Source organism: Salvelinus sp. IW2-2015, unplaced genomic scaffold (assembly GCF_002910315.2).
Source record: "Salvelinus sp. IW2-2015 unplaced genomic scaffold, ASM291031v2 Un_scaffold1265, whole genome shotgun sequence".
Lineage (NCBI taxonomy): Eukaryota > Metazoa > Chordata > Actinopteri > Salmoniformes > Salmonidae > Salvelinus > Salvelinus sp. IW2-2015.
In genome coordinates, this window is record NW_019942807.1 from 8,199 (window position 1) to 27,875 (window position 19,677).

A 19,677-nucleotide genomic window follows, 5' to 3' on the forward strand; every position below is an offset into this window, starting at 1 on the left:
AGGTCCGTTACTCATCCCATTACACAAGAGAATGTGAGTTGTATTTAGAGTGAATGGAGATTGTCTAACATCAATGCCCATCAAGTGTCGTCCTGTCAGAAAATGTTGATTGGCTTGCTTCTGTGAGAACGTTCTGCCACTACCAGCGACAGACGGCACAAGATGTGCGGCCTGCTTTAGCCTACTGGAACGTGAATGTCTGCAAACTCTTATTACAGATGACCCAGAGCGGGCACAGTGTCTCTGCACTCGTACCTTTGCTAGCTATAGCAGACAGACGAGAGAGCAGCATTACGTGTAATGATACAGTATATACAGTATCATTGGAAAAAGGATTGATCTACATACTTACAACCTTTCTGATGTGTGGCTGTAGTGATGATTGTCGGGATTGTGTGTGATTGTGTGTGCGGTGTTGTGTATAGTAGTGTGTGTGTGTGTGATGTGTGTGTTAGTGTCGTGTGTGTGTGTCGTGGGGCTGTGGTGCAGATTTGGCCCTACCTCTCATTCCTCATAGGTTGTTTCTGCTCATACTGTGTGTCTCTGTCCTTGCAGAGAGATGAGCCCTGTGCCTCAACTGATTCGTCATCTACCTGCAAGCGTGTTTGTAAACAGCCATTGTTGCATTCATCTGATCCTCCGCTCTACAACAAGATACTCACGCAGTTGCACATTACATTTCACAATCCACACTGCGCAAACTTGAATAGCAACAAAAAATCAAAGAAACACCCTCAGTCTAATTCCTGTTCACACTTGTTCGGCCCAGAACCTGCTGAATCAGTTGTTGGAAGAGATGTCCCTTGTGTCCTGGGCAGAGCGGCTGCTTTAAAACATGGATGCCATTGGCCACTATCTATTCTCCAGCCATCCCTGAAGACCACGCCCACACACACGTGCGCATTGCACGAAATGCACACACACACACACACACCAACACAACGGAGAAAACACACAAATCAAAAAGAAGTGGATGAATAATCTATGATGCTGGCAAACTGCTGAATGCAAACAGTGCAAACCAATGCTGTTCAGAAGCCTGCCTGTGCCTCTTACAGAGTCACAGGCCCCACTACAACACTGAAATCCAAGAGAGAACGGGAGAGAGAAGCAAGCCTCATCCCTCCTCTCCTCTCCCCTATTTCTTTCCTCTCTCAACCCCTCCTCTCTCTCACTCTCTCTCTCGCTCTCTGATGTTAGATGACAACAGAACCATCTAACATCCTCCAGCTAGCGACCCTCTTCCCCTTTTGTGTCTACAACTCCTGAGGCTGTTCCAGCGTCAGACAGTATTCATGTCTTTACAGTCTGGATAAAAGTCTGACAAAAACAGTGGGTAATAATTGAGAGCAGTTACATTCAGTGGGTCTGTGTTGTGTTGTTGATACAGATTCAGAATGGTCAAATATGCAGCTGATACTGTGTGTTCCAAGTGGCCCCCTATGGGCCCTGGTCAAAAGTAGTGCACTACCCTATCGGCCCTGGTCAAAAGTAGTGCACTACCCTATCGGCCCTGGTCAATGTTAGGCTCTTGTCACCGGTGTTACGGTTTAATATTAGGAGCTTCTCACCGGTGTTACTGTTTAATATTAGGAGCTTCTCACCGGTGTTACTGTTTAATATTACAGTAACACAAGTGGCAAGGTCCTAACATAAAAGTTATGACCAAAACGTCAAACTTGATCTGTTTTTTTCATTGCAATGACACACCAGAGTCTTTTCATTACTTTTAGTATCATAGACCAGAGCTATTTATCTCTGACCCTACGAGGTCTGGAGCCTGCTGGTTTTCTGTTCTACCTGATCATTCATTGCACACACCTGGGGCCTTATTTATAAACGTTGCTTAGGCACAAAAGAAGGCGTATGACACTTTCTAAGCAAACTTTGGGTTTCATTTTTTTTTTTTTACTTGACGGGAGAATGTGCGGTCCTCCACGGACACTTTGACCCATACCTAAGCACATAAACAGGATAAATTATTAACTGCAACTTGATGGCTGAAACTCGAGAAACGTTTTGAAATTGATACCATTCTGTAAAATACATCGAAATATTACCTCTCACGTATTATATATGAAGAGTTCCCTGGAGTGCACACAAAAAAAACATGATTTAGGATAATAAATACAAACGGATATATATGTTGTACAGTTTAATCGGGAATCATATTTAATTGGATCTAGTTACAATACTTGCATATTATGAAATGTATTCTAATAAATAATGTGAACAGTGGGACAAATTACGTTTAAACTGATGCCGTTTTCGACGCCTCAGTCGGGGTTTTATCACATGTTCGTTGCGCAGAACTGTCAATGTGATAATGTCACTGAAGGTGTTACGCAATTGGGTAGCTTTGACGATCAAATGGGTGAGTATAAAAAGGCATGCAATTACAATGCGTAATGACACACAATAGCTGCTTTAGCACTGTTGGAAGATTTGGCGAAGAGAATTTTCAGAGACCAGAAAGATTTACTGGCCAATGATGACTGGTTTATGATCCGGTTCCGATTACCAAGAGCTATTCTCTTGGATCGCCGTGCTGTAGTGGGTCCAGCTTTACGGAGACGCACCCACAGAAACCAAGCAGTGCCTGTCCCAAGTCAAGTCCTGACAACCCTCGGATTTCTGGCAACCGGCTGACCGGTCAGGGATCTCTCAGCCAACCTTTAGCCGCGTTATGCCAGACGTGTTAGGATGTATAATTGGCTTGACGCACCTCTACGTAAAGTTACCTTTCACGGTGGGTGAACTAAATAAATAAAGTGCAATTTGCAGCAATGTTCAGTTTCCCAAAATGTAATCGGTGCTATTGACTGCACTCATTTTGCTATAAGGGCACCGAGTGCGAATGAATTTGCGTTAACTGAACGCATTTTCATTCCATTAATGTCCAAATCATGTGATGCGGACATGGTACTAGTGTAGTGGCCTGGGTCAACCCATGTCTCGTTCATATAGCGAAACAGTCTTGGGCGCAGACTTGAGGCCGGAGCTGTGCGTGATGGCTGGCTTCTAGGTACGGATGAGTAATGTAGAAATATTAAATCAATTGCAATTTCTCTACTGCAGTGCCTAACCCATTCACTATCCTTGCAGGCAACAGTGGGTATCCCCCTCAAGCGGTGGCTGCTCACCCCTTTCGCCAACCCACAGAGCGAAGAGGAACTACAATGTGCGCTGTTGTGGAGCACTTCTTAAGGGCAGATGGCGCTGCCTCGATTCCTCAGGCGGAAACCTTTTATACAAGCCTGAAAAGGCCTGCGACGTTGAGGGCGTGTACTGTGCTACATCATGTGTTACAGCTAAGGAATGTGGCTTTACCCCCTGACGCGGTTGGTTGTTGGCCCCGACCCCTATCCCCAGGCGTTTGATCCAAACGCGGCGCCTTGCGCCAGCGTGTGAAGCGTCGCTTGTAAAAACAAGGTAGGAAACATAACACTGAGTAATTCTTTCAATATACAGCTTATGTCAAAACATTTATTTCCTTCAACTCCTTGGCAACCTCGTTAATAGCGTCGATGGTGTCTCTATGCGTCTGCGAGGATACGGCCGCTGGAGGGCTGTGACGCACGATGGTGCAGTGGAGACGCCGGGGCTTGGCGCACTCAGCTCCTGCTCAGCCGCACCACCGACCCCGCTGGAACACTCAGCTCCTGCTCAGACGCACCACCGACCCCGCTGGAACACTCAGCTCCTGCTCAGCCGCACTACCGACCCCGCTGGAACACTCAGCGACTAAAAATAATAAAATGTAAATTGTTGGTAAATAAATGTTTATTAAACTTGAATGCATTTGGTTTACTCTTCTCAAACGAGGGAATATTAATTACATACCTGGATCATCCGGTGCGTCTGGCATGTCCGTGTCCCCCTCGGTCACCACTCCACTCAGGAGGGATTCCCTATAATAACGACAAGTCGCTCATCAAGGGGTTGAGCTCCGGTGTCCCCTTTCCTCCGCCCTGTTGTCTGTGTAAGTCAATGCGCCCTTTGGCCTCCACTTTTTTCTTCTTCTGAGCCAGCAGCATTCACAGCGTCCGCAACATGCTGCCACTAACGCCTTTTTGGCATTTAATGCCCACACTGTGTCCACGAAACACATTTTTTCCCCTTGCTTCAACCTCCCCAACAACAACTTCCAATTCACACTAGGTTACCTTTTTATTTTTGCCTTTCTGTCGGGATTTGTCGTCATGCAGTCAGTATGGATGAATATTAATTAGGGGCATTTCACTGACTATTTATAGGCCACTATGGGCGTCAAAAGGGTGGGACAAGACGCTCGCTCACGTGCGCCAAATTTCGAGTTGATTGGGATTTATAAAGGGAAACCGGCGTGGACGTGCACACTGTTATAATMAGAATATTTTTGTGCGTAAGCACTTTCTGTGTTTCGTTCGTAAGCCACCTTTTGACGTGAATCCTCCGCACAGTTTTATAAATGACATTAACAATCTGGCCTGAAAATGCAATTTACTTTTGAATGATCTTAGTATGTCCTACAAGTTTAGCCTACATTTTTTGATTAACACAACTGGCCTGTTCCATGCTGTCCTAATAGAACAGAATATAGTTTATTAGCCCATACCTGGCCTGTTCCATGCTGTCCTAATAGAGTTTATTAACCCATACCTGGCCTGTTCCATGCTGTCCTAATAGAGAGTGTATTAACCCATACCTGGCCTGTTCCATGCTGTCCTAATAGAGTTTATTAACCCATACCTGGCCTGTTCCATGCTGTCCTAATAGAGAGTTTATTACCCATAACTAGCCTGTTCCATGGTGTCCTAATAGAGCGGTTTATTAACCATACCTGGCCTGTTCCAATGGTGTCCTAATATAGTTTATTAACCATACCTGGCCTGTTCCATGCTGTCCTATATAGAGAATTTATTAACCATACTGGCCTGTTCCATGCGTCGCTAATAGAAGTTATTAACCCATACCTGGCCTGTTCCATGCTGTCCTAATAGAGAGTTTATTAACCCCATACCTGGCCTGTTCCATGGTGTCCTAATAGAGTTTATTAAACCATACTGGCCTGTTCCATGCTGTCCTAATAGAGAGTTTATTAACCATACCTGGCCTGTTCCATGCTGTCCTAATAGAACAGAATAGAGTTTATTAACCCATACCTGGTCTGTTCCATGCTGTCCTAATAGAGTTTATAACCCCTACCTGGCCTTTCCATGCTGTCCTAATAGAGTTTATTAACCCATACCTGGCCTGTTCCATGCTGTCCTAATAGAGAGTTTATTAACCCATACCTGGCCTGTTCCATGTCTGTCCTAATAGAGTTTATTACCCATACCTGGCCTGTTCCATGGTGTCCTAATAGAGAGTTTATTAACCCATACCTGGCCTGTTCCATGCTGTCTAATAGAGAGTTTATTAACCCATACCTGGCCTGTTCCATGCTGTCCTAATATAGTTATTAACCCATACCTGGCCTGTTCCATGCTGTCCTAATAGAGTTTATTAACCCATACCTGGTCTGTTCCATGCTGTCCTAATAGAGTTTATTAACCCATACCTGGCCTGTTCCATGCTGTCCTAATAGAGAGTTTATTAACCCATACCTGGCCTGTTCCATGCTGTCCTAATAGAGAGTTTATTAACCCATACCTGGCCTGTTCCATTGCTTCCTAATAGAGTTTATTAACCCATACCTGGCCTGTTCCATGCTGTCCTAATAGAGAGTTTATTAACCCATACCTGGCCTGTTCCATGCTGTCCTAATAGAGAGTTTAATTAACCCATACCTGGCCTGTTCCATGCTGTCCTAATAGAGACTTTATTAACCCATACCTGGCCTGTTCCATGCTGTCCTAATAGAGACTTTATTAACCCCATACCTGGCCTGTCCATGCTGTCCTAATAGAGAGTTTATTAACCCATACCTGGCCTGTTCCATGCTTGTCCTAATAGAGAGTTTAATTAACCCATACTGGCCTGTTCCATGCTGTCCTAATAGAGAGTTTATTAACCCATACCTGGCCTGTTCCATGCTGTCCTAATAGATCGTTTATTAACCCATACTGGCCTGTTCCAGCTGCCAATAGAGAGTTTATTAACCATACTGGCCATGTCCATGCTGTCCTAATAGAGAGTTATTACCATCCTGGCCTGTTCCATGGTGTCCTTGCCCAGGTATATGATCCAGTAGAAGAGGTTGAAGAGTGCGAAGGCCAGCGGGAACATGATGCGGGAGTACTGGTCTATGGGGCTGGTGCCAGCCGGCGCTGAGAATGGGGGACACAGCTGAACCCTGCAGCAGGAAGATGGGCACCGGGCTCACTCTGGGCTATGGAGTTATACTCTTCTTCAGGCCCCCACTCTCTGATGGGCAGGGGGGAAAGGGTGATGGGAGGTAGGGGTGGAGGTTTAGGGGTGGATGTAGAGGACATGTGGAAGTGTTAGAGGTGGAAGGTTAAGGTGGGACATAGAGGGGCGGAGGGTTAGGGGTGGATGTCGAGGAGGGGTGGAGGGTTAGGTGGATGGTCAGGAGGGTGGAGGGTTAGGGGTGGATGTAGAGGATAGGGGTGGGGTGGAGTAGATAAGAGGAGGGGTGGAGGGTTAGGGGTGGATGTAGAGGAGGGTGGTAGGGTTAGGGTGGATGTAGAGGAGGGGTGGTGGATTAGAGGGGTGGAGGGTTAGGGGTGGATGAAGAGGAGGGGTGGATGTAGAGGAGGGGTGGATGAAAAGGAGGGGTGGAGGGTTAGGGTGGATGTAGAGGAGGGGTGGAGGGTTAGGGTGGATGTAGAGGAGGGTGGATGAAAAGGAGGGGTGGAGGGTTAGGGGTGGATGTAGAGGAGGTGTGATGTAGAGGAGGGGTGGTGGGTTAGGGGTGGATGAAGAGGAGGGGTGGAGGGTTAGCGGTGGATGAAGAGGAGGGGTGAAGGGTTAGCGGTTGGAGGTAGAGGAGGGGTGGGGTTGCGGTGGAGTTAGAGGAGAGGTGGGGAGTTAGGGATGGATTGTTAGAGGAGGGTGGATGTAGAGGAGGGGTGGTGGATGAGGAGGGGTGGAGGGTTAGGGTGGATGAAGAGGAGGGGTGGAGGTTAGGGGTGGATGGATTTGTAGAGGAGGGTGGATGTGAGGAGGTGGAGGGTTGGGGTGGATGAAGAGGAGGGTGGATGTAGAGGAGGGAGGGTTTGGGGTGGATGAAGAGAGGGTGGAGTTAGGGGTGGAGGTAGAGAGGGTGGATGTAGAGGAGTGTGGTGGATGTAGAGAGGTGGAGGGTTTGGGGTGGATGAAGAGGAGGGGTGGAGGGTTTAGGGGTGGTATGAAGAGGAGGGTGGAGGGTTAGGGGTGAGGGAGGGTGGATGTAGAGGAGGGGTGGAGGGTTAGCGGTGGATGTAGAGTGAGGGTGGATGTAGAGGAGGGTGGAGGGTTAGGGTGGATGAAGAGGAGGGTTAGGGTGGATGAAGAGGAGGTTGGAGGATTAGGGGTGGGTTGGAGGGTAGGGGTGGAGGTTAGGGGGAGAAGAGGAGAGGTGATTAGAGGAAGGGTGGATTAAGGGGTGGTTGGAGGGTAGGGGTGGTATGAGAGGAGATAGGTTAGAGAGGGTGGAGGATTTAGAGGGTGATGTAGGAGGTGGAGTGAGGGGTTAGAGGTGGGATGTAGAGGAGATTAGGGGTTAGGGGTGATGTAGAGGGTGGATGAAGGAGGGGTGGGTGGGTTTAGGGGTGGATGTAGAGGAGGTCTTGTAAAGGTGGATTGTAGAGGAGGGTGGATGTTCTGTAGATTGAACGGGAGAGTCTAGGTGATGGTGTTCTGTAGTTGAATGGGGAGAGTCTTAGTGATGGTGTGCTGTAGTTGAAATGGGAGAGTCTTAGTGTATGGTGTTCTGTAGTTGAATGGGGAGAGTCTTAGTAAGTGGTGTTCTGTAGTTGAATGGGTGAGTCTAGTGATGGTGTTCTGTGTTGAATGGTGAGAGTTTTAGTGATGTGTTCTGTAGTTGAATGGGGAGAGTCTTAGTGATGGTGTTCTGTAGTTGAATGGAGAAGTCACGTGATGGTGTCTGTAGTTGAATGGGGAGAGTCTTAGTGATGGTGTTCTGTAGTTGAATGGGGAGAGTCTAGGTGATGGTGTTCTGTAGTTGAATGGAGAGTCTAGTGATGGTGTTCTGTAGGTTGAATTGTGGAGAGTCTTAATGATGTGTTCTGTAGTTGAATGGGGAGAGTCTTAGGTGATTGTGTTCTGTAGTTATGGGAGAGTCTTAGTGATGGTGTTGTAGTTGAATGGGAGAAGTCTATAGTGATGGTGTTCTGTAGTTGAATGGGTGAGTCTAGGTGATGGTGTTCGTAGTTGTATGGGGAGAGTCTAGTGATGGTGTTCTGTAGTTGAATGGGGTGAGGAATTAGTATGATGGTGTTCTGTAGTTTGAATGGGAGAGTCTTAGTGATGGTGTTCTGTAGTTGAATGGGAAGTCTTAGTGATGGTGTTCTGTAGTTGAAGAGGGGAGAGTCTTAGTGATGTGTTCGTAGTTGAATGGGGAGAGTCTTAGTGATGGTGTTTCTGTAGTTGAATGGGGAGAGTCTAGGTGATGGTGTTCTGTAGTTGAAGGGGGAGAGTCTTAGTGATGGTGTTCTGTAGTTGAATGGGAGAGTTACTTAGTGATGGTTTGTTTGTAATAGTAATAGTGAATGGAGAGTATTAGTGATGGTTCTGTAGTTGAATGGTAGTCTATGTGATGGTGTTCTGTAGTTAATGGGGATGAGTCTTAGTGATTGGTAGTCTTGTAGTGTTGAATGGGGTGAGTCTAGGTGATGGTGTTCTGTAGTTGAATTGGAAGGAGTCTTAGTGATTGTGTTCTGTAGTGAATGGGGAGAGAGTCTTAGTGATGTTTCTGTAGTGAATGGGGAGAGTCTTATATGTATTGTTCTGTAGTTGAATGGGGAGAGTCTTAGTGATGGTGTTTCTGTAGTTGAATGGGAGAGTCTTAGTGATGGTGTTCTGTAGTTGAATGGGGAGAGTCTAGGTGATGGTGTTCTGTAGTTGAATGGGGAAAGTCTTGGTGATGGTTTCTGTAGTTGAATGGGGAGAGTCTTAGTGATGGTGTTCTGTAGTTTGAATGGGAGAGTCTTAGTGATGGTGTCGGTAGTTGAATGGGGAGAGTCTTAGTGATGGTGTTTCTATAGTTGAATAGGGGGAGAGTCTTAGTGATGGTGTAATGTAGTTGAATGGGGAGAGTCTTAGTGATGGTGTTCTATAGTGAATGGGAGAGTTTACATGATGTGTATGTAGTTGAATGGGGAGAGTCTAGTGATGGTGTTAATGTTAGTTGAAGGGGAGAGTGTCTTAGATGATGGTGTTCTGTAGTTGAATGGGAGAGTCTATGGTGATGGTGTTCTCTAGGTGATTGTTGAGTTGAATGAGGGAGGTCTTAATGATGGTGTTCTGTAGTTGAATGGGGAGAGTCTTAGTGATGGTGTATCTGTAGTTTGAATGGAGAGTCTTATGATGGGTTCTGTAGATTGAATGGGAATCTTAGTGATGGTGTTCTGTAGTTGAATGGGAGAGTCCTAGGTGATGGTGTCTGTAGTTGAATGGGAGAGTCTAGTGATGGGTATGTTCTGTAGTTGAATGGGAGAGTCTAAGGTGATGCGTGTCTTGATAGTTGAATAGGAGAGTCTTTAGTTGATGTTTCTTAGTTGAATGGGAGAGTCTTAGTGATTGGTTTCTGATAGTTTTGAATGTCGGGGAAGTCTAGGTGATGGTGTTCTGTAGTTGAATGGGGAGAGTCTTAGTGATGGTGTTCTGTAGTTGAATGGGGAGAGTCTTAGTGATGGTGTAATGTAGTTGAACGGAGATAGCCAGTCTTGGTGAATACTGCTCGTTACAGTTACAGCTGCATAGTGTAAAACCCCTAGCTACCAACCCTAACCATGTCTGTGTATATGTGAGTGTGTCCAGCCATCCACCCGTCCAGTAAATAACTTACAGATGAAGCACTCTCATCATCCTCCTCATCATAACTTGCTTCAGCTAGGGCCTCCATTTTTTTCTGCCTGGCGTTCTTCTTCTTCAGTCTGTTGGCCTCCAGCGTCGCAAAGTAGTTGACAGCGGCGAACTCGATGAGCGCAGATGCCACGAAGGCAAAACACACAGCGATGAACCAGTCCATGGCTGTAGCGTAGGCCACCTTGGGCAGAGACTGGCGGGCGCTGATGCTGAGGGTTGTCATGGTGAGGACCGTGGTGATGCCTGTTGGTTGTTTGGATAGGGGGAGAAGGAGACCATAGAAACAGAATTAGAACACTATTATGAGAGAGAGAGAGATTACATCTTCAACCCTATATCTGTGGCTCGTTTGCCTGTTCCCTCTCAGAGCCTCTGTATACACACAGTCTCTCCCAGTCACATCCTGCATTGGGTATATGAAGTGATATACAGTGTAGGCTGAATTACATTTTGGAACACTATTGAGAGTGAGAGAGACACAGACACAGACAGAGAGAGAGAGACACACACAGAGAGAGAGCGAGGGAGAGAGACACAGCGAGCGAAGGAGAGGGAGAGGACAGAGAGACACAGACACAGAGGAAGATGAGAACCAAGAAGGAGCAAAGAGAGGAGAGAGGACAACAAGAAGGAAGACAGAGAGACACAGACACCACAGAAGAAGAAGACAGAGAAGTGACGACAGAAAACAGAGAGAGTGACGAAAGAAGAGAAGAACACAGAAAAGAAGAGCATAGAATAGAGACGAGGAGAGACGAGGAAGACCGACACACAGAGAAGAGAGAACAGAGAGATGTACGGAGGAGAAGAGACAGAGAGATGAGCAGAGAGAGAGAGACACAGAGCGAAGATGAGGACGAAAACAAGAGAGAAGACAAGGATGTGAGCGAGAGAAGAGACACAGAGACGAGAAGAGTAGGACAGAGATAGCGACAGACAACAGGAGGAAGAGAAGAACAGAAGAAGGAGAACAGAGAGACAACACAAGAGACGAGAGACACAAGATGAGAGAGACACACAGAGAAGAACACAAAGAGAATGACGAAGAGAAACACAGAGAGAAGAGCACAGAGAGCACGAGCGAGAGAGATGACGGAGAGCAGAGCGAGAGACAAGAGGAACCACAGAGAGAGTGAGCGAGAGAGACTAAGACAGAGATCTTCTCTGTCTCTCTAAAATAAATTTCAATTAATAGAACATTCAATTCCAAAATATTCCATGTCTCTGTCAGGTCCAACATCATTTTCATCGTCTCATCTACTGCTCAGGCAGTAGCAGCCAGCCACCATCTAACGTTATCTCTGTTTGAAATGCTCTCTGTCTCTCTCGTCTCTCCTCTTCTCTCTGTCTCTCTCTCTCTCTGTCTCTCTTAATTCAAAAAGAGCAGAGATTTTACCAACAACACAGACAGAGGTTTACCATACTAGACACATGCACAGAGCGTTTACCATACTAACACAGTGACAAGGGTGATACTCATATAGACACAGTGACAAGGTATCATACTAGACACAGTGACAGAGGTTTACATACTAGACACATTACAGAGTTTTACCATACTACCACACACAGAGTTTTACCATACTAGACACAGGACAGAGATTTTTACCATACTAGACACAGTGACAGAGGGTTGTTATCATACTAGCCACAGTGCGTGCAGGTACAGACTCTTTGTTGATCCAGAAGGCTACTTGTGACAGCACCACCACCATAATCAGAGGGATGTACGTCTGAATCAGGTAGTAGCCTAGCTTCCTCTGTAGTAGAAAATGGACTACCATGACAGAGTAGTCACCTGAAAGATAAACAGAATAGGTATCAGCAGAGAGAGACCACAACACTGATACAGGAGAGAAGAAGATACCACGGGAGAGGAGAATTGTCCTTGGGTGTCCTTGGACCTGGAAAGGCTGTAGCGATAGAACCAATTAGAGACATATAGAGAAGATACTGTATCTGACTGCCCACGGGGCGTGATTAACCCCTTACCCTAAGACAGAGTAGGTCAGAGAATAATATATTTTTTACATTTGAGTCATTTAGCAGGCGTTCGTATCCAGAGCGACTTACAGTTAGCGCATTAATCTTAAACTCGGTGGGACCACCACATATTACAGATATAGAAAGTACATTTTTCCTCAATAAAGTAGCAATCAGTAGAATCGGAGCTAGAAAAGAGGGGGGGGGGTCAAGTGCAGGTTCAGTTTGTATTTATTTATTTATTTTTGGGGGGGGGGGTCTAGGTCAGGAGGAGGACTATTTAAGATACTGTTTGAAGAGGTAGGGTTTCAGATGTTTTCAGAAGATGGTCAGGGTCTCTGCTGTCCTAGCATAGCCTGAAGGGAGGGAGGGGCACTTCCTCTTGGTGTTCCGTAGGTAAACACCAGGGTCTTGTAGTGGATGTGAGCTTCGTCTGGAAGTCAGGGGAGTGTGTGGAGGAGCGGGGTGACATGAGAGAACATGGGAAGGTTGAAAACCAGGTGGGCTGCAGCGTTCTGGATAAGTTGCAGGGGTTTGATGACACAAGCGAGGAGCCCAGCCAACAGTGAGTTGCAGTAGTCCAGACCGGAGAGGACAAGTGCCTGGATTAGGAACCTGCGCCGCTTCCTGTGTGAGATAGGGTCGTACTCTACGGATGTTGTAGAGCATGAACCTGCAGGAGCGAGTCGCTGTTTTGAAGTTTGTAGGGAACGACAGAGTGTTGCCAAGGTTGTTTGCACTCTGGGAGGATGACACTGTGGAGTTGTCCACCGTGACTGAAACGTCTTTGAGCGGGAAGGGCTTGCCCGGAAGGAAGAGCAGCTCCGTCTTGTCGAGGTAGAGCTTGAGGAGGTGGGCCGACATCCAAGTTCAGATATCTGCCAGGCACACAGAGATGCCTGTCGCCACTTGGATGTCAGAAGGGAGGGGAAGGAGAAAAGTGTTTGAGTGTCATCTGTATAGCAAGGATAGGAGAGACCATGTGAGGATATGATATAACACAAGTGACTTGGTAAATAGAGAGAAGAGGAGAGGGCCTAGAACTGAGCCCTGGGGGACACCAGTAGTGAGAGTACGTGGTGCAGACACAGATCCTCTCCATGTCACCTGGTAGGAACGACCTGCCAGGTAGGATGCAATCCAAGAGTGTGCAGAGCCTGAGACGCCCAGCTCTGAGAGGGTGGAGAGGAGGATCTGATGGTTCACATTGTCAAAGGCAGCGGATAGGTCAAGGAGGATGAGAACAGAGAAGATAGTCAGCTTTGGAAGTGTGGATTGCCTCAGTGACACGTCTATTTATTATTAAATCCTCAACATGTACCTGCTTCAAGTCTCCCAGCGTCTTTCTGTTACAGAATGCAGACACCACAATTGGAAGCATCAGGGAGTTTTTAGTTTTTTAGTTGGTGACGTCGGGTCCGGGTGCCGCTGCCGAAGCAACTGGGGATGCCTCGGTTGGCTCGTCGGGCTCCCGCGCCTCGGCCGGTCCATCAGATTCGCCCAGGTAGGACGCCAGGTGGCGCCCCTAGAGGGCGAGTACTGTAACGTCTGCTCCCGCTCTCCCTCTCTGACACTTGAGGCCACCAGGCTGCTCATCATTACGCACACCTGTCACCATTACGCACACCTGTCACCAGCTCTTCATCAGACTCACCTGGACTCCATCACATCATTGATTGCCTCCACTATATCTGCCACCTCCTCAGGTTCATCCCCGTGTCTGCATTGAAGTTGTTTTATTTCTCTTGTCCAGACGCTGTTTTTGCTTTGATTCATGTCTATTTATTATTAAATCCTCACCCTTTACTTGGCTCAACACGCTCTAGCGACTCCTTGTTGCGGGCCGGCTGCCTGCAGGCTGACCACGGTTGTCAGGTGAACGGTGTTTCCTCCGACACATTGGTGCGGCTGGCTTACGGGTTAAGCGGGCGGATGTAAGAAGAGCGGCTTGGCTGGTCATATTTTTCGGAGGACTTATGACTGGCACCTTCGCCTCCCGAGCCCGTTGGGGAGTTGCAGCGATGAGACAAGATCGAAAAAGGCAGTAATTTCAACAACAAATAATAATAAAATAAATAAAACAAACACATAGTTGCCAAAGCTAGAAAAATATCAAACATCTGAAAATAACTAGGCGGAGTCTTCCTCTCTCTCCTTCTGCACAACAACTTGGCAGAACAGTCTTTGTTTCGACGACGATCTTAGTTTTGCGACAAAACCTCTAGTATCACGGCCGCCGCTTGCTATAACTATAGATATTCATTCATCAATCCGTTTGAGCATTCAGTTTGCTTGACATATTGATTTAGAGGCTAAAATAAACATTCCCCCAAATTGCTTTTTGCCTAGCAGAAGTGGAGAGCACACCTCCCTCTACTAATTGCTGATTGCCTAGGAGAGGTGAGGGAGAGAGAGACAGGAGAGAGGGGAGGGAGAGAGAGAGAAGGAGGGTAGAGGGGGGAGGGAGAAAGACCAAAGGAGAGAGGAGTGGAACGGAAGGGGAGGGAAAAGGAGGTGACAGAAGGAGAGGGGGGAGGAGAGAGAGACAGAAGGAGGGTAGAAGGGGAGGAGAGAAGACCAAAGGAGAGAGGAGGGAAAGAGGGGAGGGAGAGAGAGAAAGACAGAAGAAGAGAGGAGGGGGGAGGGAGAGAGAAAGAGACAGAAGGAGAGGGGAAGGGAGAGAGGACAGAAGGAAGCGAGAGGGAGAGAGGGAGGGAGAGAGAGACAGAAGGGGAAGGAGGGGAGAGGGAAGGGAGGGAGGGAGGGGAAATACAGAGGGAGGGAGGGAAAGAGAAAGAAAGAATGGAACGGGGGAAGAAAAGAGAGAGACGCACCAGAATCACAACCCATACCCTACACTACACTACGACACTTTGTCTAAACACTCCTTTCTCTCAATTCAATTCAAATGGGCTTTATTGGCGTGGGAAACATATTTTACATTGCCAAGCAAGTGAAATAAACAATAAACAAGTGAGAAGAAACTAATTTAACAACATCAACAAAAAACTATTAGATATTTAACAGTAAACATTGCACTCATAATGTTCACAAAAGATAAAGAACATTTGAAGTGTTATATTATCAGCTATTTAGCAATGTGCAAATAGTTGTAGTCTCTCCTCCGCCCTCGCCTCACCCTCCTTGTTATGTGTAACTGGGCCACTCCATCCCTATCTTTGCGAGACTGCCTCCTCCTCGCCTCTCGGTGCTGTTCTAGGGATCTGCTGGGTCCTGCCTGGAGAAACATTATCTCACTCTCTCTCCCTCCCCTCTCTCTCCTCTCTTCCTCCTCCCTCTCTCTCTCTCTCTACTCCTCCCACCCTCTCTCTCTCTCCTCTCTCTCCCTCCCCTCTCTCTCTCTCCCTACTCTCCCTCTCTCTCTCTCTCCTCACTCTTCTCTCTCTCCTCCACTCTCTCTCTCTCCTACTCCCTCCCATCCTCTCTCTCTCTTCTCTCTCTCTACTCCCTCCCACCTCATCTTCTCTCTCCTACTCCCTCCACTCTCTCTACTCCTCCACTCTCTCTCTCTCTCTCTCCTACTCCCTCCCACCTCTCTCCTACTCCCTCCCACCTCTCTCTCTCAATTCAATTCAAGGGGCTTTATTGGCATGGGAAACATGTGTTTGCCAAAGCAAGTCAGGTAGATAATATACAAAAGTGAAATAAACAATAAAAATTTACAGTAAACACACATACAGAAGTTTCAAAACAAGAAAGACATTACAAATGTCATATTATGTATATATACAGTGTTGTAACAATGTACAAATGGTTAAAGTACACAAGGGAAAATAAATAAGCATAAATATTGGTTGTATTTACAATGGTGTTTGTTCTTCACTGGTTGCCCTTTTCTTGTGGCAACAGGTCACAAATCTTGCTGCTGTGATGGCACACTGTGGATTTTCACCCAGTAGATATGGGAGTTTATAAAAATTGGGTTTCTTTTCGAATTCTTTGTGGATCTGTGTAATCTGAGAGAAATATGTGTCTCTAATATGGTCATACATTGGGCAGGAGGTTAGGAAGTGCAGCTCAGTTTCCACCTCATTTTGTGGGCAGTGTACACATAGCCTGTCTTCTCTTGAGAGCCATGTCTGCCTACGGCGGCCTTTCTCAATAGCAAGGCTATGCTCACTGAGTCTGTACATAGTCAAAGCTTTCCTTAACTTTGGGTCAGTCACACTGGTCAGGTATGCTGCCACTGTGTACCCTCTGTTTAGGGCCAAATAGCATTCTAGTTTGTGCTGGTTTTTTGTTCATTCTTTCCAATGTGTCAAGTAATTATCTTTTTGTTTTCTCATGATTTGCTTGGGTCTAATTGTGCTGCTGTCCTGGGGCTCTGTGGGGTGTGTTTGTGTTTGTGAACAGAGCCCCAGGACCAGCTTGCTTAGGGGACTCTTCTCCAGGTTCATCTCTCTGTAGGTGATGGCTTTGTTATGGCAGGTTTGGGAATTGCTTCCTTTTAGGTGGTTGTAGAATTTAACGGCTCTTTTCTGGATTTTGATAATTAGTGGGTATCGGCCTAATTTTGCTCTGCATGCATTATTTGGTGTTCTACGTTGTACACGGAGGATATTTTAGCATAATTCTGCATGCAGAGTCTCAATTTGGTGTTTGTCCCATTTTGTGAAATCTTGGTTGGTGAGCGGACCCCAGACCTCACAACCATAAAGGGCAAAGGGCTCTATGACTGATTCAAGTATTTTTGGCCAGATCCTAATTGGTATGTTGAATTATATGTTCCTTTTGATGGCATAGAATGCCCTTCTTGCCTTGTCTCTCAGATCGTTCACAGCTTTGTGGAAGTTACCTGTGGTGCTGATGTTTAGGCCAAGGTATGTATAGTTTTTTGTGTGCTCTAGGGCAATGGTGTCTAGATGGAATTTGTATTTGTGGTCCTGGTGACTGGACCTTTTTTGGAACACCATTATTTTGGTCTTACTGAGATTTACTGTCAGGGCCCAGGTCTGGCAGAATCTGTGCAGAATATCTAGGTGCTGCTGTAGGCTCTGCTCTGCTCTCTCTCTCTCTATCTCTCCTACTCCCTCCCTCCCACCTCTCTCTCTCTCCTACTCCCTCCCACCTCTCTCTCTCCTACTATCCTCCCCCTCCTTCTCTCTCTCTCTCTCTCTCTCTCTCTCCTAACTCCCCCCACCCTCTTCCTCTCCTCTTCTCTCCTACTCCTCCCCCACCTCCTCTCTCCTATCCTCCCAACCCTCTCTCTCTCCTACTCCTCCCACCTCTCTCTCTCCTACTCCCTCTCCCTCTCTCTCTCCTACTCCCTCTCACCTCTCTCCTCTCTCACTCCTCCCACCTCTCTCTCTCTCTCTATCCCTCCCACCTCTCTCTCTCTCTTCTCTCCTCCCCCTCTCTCTCTCCTATTCTCTCCTCCCTCTCTCTCTCTCTCCTCTCCCTCCACCTCTCTCTAGGATCACTCATAGGCTCTAAGCCCCAGTTAGTTTGAAGCAGACCGCACGCATTAGCTTGACCACTTAAGCATCTTAGATGGCTGTTCAAGGAAATATGAGTTCTTAGGAGGCACGCCTTACTGTATACCACACCAGGCTGGTGAAGCAAGCAGGGAGAAGTAATGGATTTTTACTGTTATAGGCTATATCTCAAATGGCAACCATTCCCTATATAGTGCACTACTTCTGACCAGGCCCATAGGAATAGGGTGCACTACTTCTGACCATATGCCATAGGGAATAGGGTGCACTACTTCTGACCATATGGCCATAGTAATAGGGTGCACTACTTCTGACCGTATGGCCCATAGGAAATGGTCCACTACTTGACCATAGAATATGGTCACTACTTCTGACCATATGGCCCATAAAGAATAGGGTGCCATTTGGACGCACACTTTTTGTCTGAATTTTACATTTTAATGTGCTTCCTGAAAATACCAAATACATGTTGCCACAGACTTTTTAGTTCAGTTAAATATGCAAATGTGTAAACTTAAAAATATATATGGGTTATCACCATTATTAATGAATGAATTTAGTGTATAAATATTAAGTTTGATGCACACACACAACACACACACACACACACACACACACACACACACACACACACACACACCACTTGCACACACACACACACACACACACACACACACACACACACACACACACACACACACTTCTCGGTATACCAATGATTTCTAATTGTATATTAGCCTACAGTGGGTCCTTACCTGTGTTGGACTTGAACGTCTCCGTGGATAACTTCTGCCCCACCAGGTCATACTGTAGCAGACTGATAGACTCCTGAGGACAGTCTACAGAAGCTTCCAGACCCTTCCTCCAGGTGAAGGTGATCTCGCTGTTCGTGTACCCATCTGAAGTATACAGAAACAAGATCATTCAATTGTCACACCATTCCTATATATAATGCTGACAGAAATAACAAAACATCGAACATGTCTGAAATGGTCCCTGTTCCTTATACAGTGCAGTATAAAGGGGGATATGGAGCAAACTGTTTTGAGGAAGCTGGAGCATACCAAGGTTACTGATTCAGTGCATGAAGCAAACTCTCTCTCTCTCTCTCTGCTCAAAGGCTGTTTTGTTACGATCAATCATTTCAAAATGTTACTTTTACAGTTAATTGAGTTAAATCACAGGATTTGCTGTGATTAATCACGATTAATCGCAAATTCAGAATTTGCTCAAATGAAGCTGTAATTTATGCTTTTTCATACAAAAAAAAACATGACAAGAATATGGATTGATTGTGTCTACAGTAACAGTTCGAAGCACACTTTCTTTAACCTCAATGTCAACTCGTTTTGACATCGCATTGTTGTTTTTAGCAGTGTAGATGATGTTTTCAGTGTATTTTGATCGCTTTTTAGACAATGCAATTCATCACAATTWAAAAAAAACATCTGTGAAATAAAATTACAAAAAGTGAACTCAAGTTAACTGATTTAACTCTGACAGCCCTAATTAGTTTATGAAAGAGCCAAACGAAGGACTGAATACTCACAGCTGCCGAACCGCAGAGGACAGGTATGTCCGTCCATAGGGAAGTCCATGAGCCTCATGGGACACTCAGCAACGATGGTTAGTCTGAGATACACAGAATACACAACATTAGACTTCTGATTTCATCATATAGATCTGTGTAAAAACTGTGTACACAGCACAACTGGTTTCCTCTGTGCAAAGCAGCACTGGACTGGCACAATAGCCTAGTGGTTAGAGCGTTGGACTAGTAACCAAAAGGTTGCAAGATCGAATCATCGAATCCCCGAGCTGACAAGGTAAACATCTGTCGTTCTGCCCCTGAACAAGACATTTAACCCACTGTTCCTAGGTCGTCATTGAAAATAAGAATTTGCTCTTAACTGACTTGCCTAGTTAAATAAAGGTTAAATAATAATAATAATAGTCAGTCTTAATTGGCTACAAAGCGTTTCATTCACCTCATGTTGAAGAGGTTCTACAGGAGGGTCCAGAGAGGGAGGGTCCAGGGAGGAGGGTCTACCTCATGGTGAAGAAGTTCTACAGGAGGGTCCAGGGAGGAGGGACTACCTCATGGTGAAGAAGTTCTACAGGAGGGTCCAGGGAGGAGGGACTACCTCATGTTGAAGAGGTTCTACAGGAGGGTCCAGGGAGGAGGGTCTAACTCATGGTGAAGAGGTTCTACAGGAGGGTCCAGGGAGGAGGGTCTACCTCATGGTGAAGAGGTTCTACAGGAGGG

The 19,677-nt window shown here is 46.3% G+C and overlaps 1 pseudogene; it reads right to left on the bottom strand.

Moving 5' to 3' along the window:
* Window positions 1–6,108: 6,108 nt before the first annotated feature.
* The window catches only part of LOC112070234 (gamma-aminobutyric acid receptor subunit alpha-6-like), a 15,674-nt pseudogene continuing 2,105 nt past the window's right edge, over window positions 6,109–19,677 (bottom strand).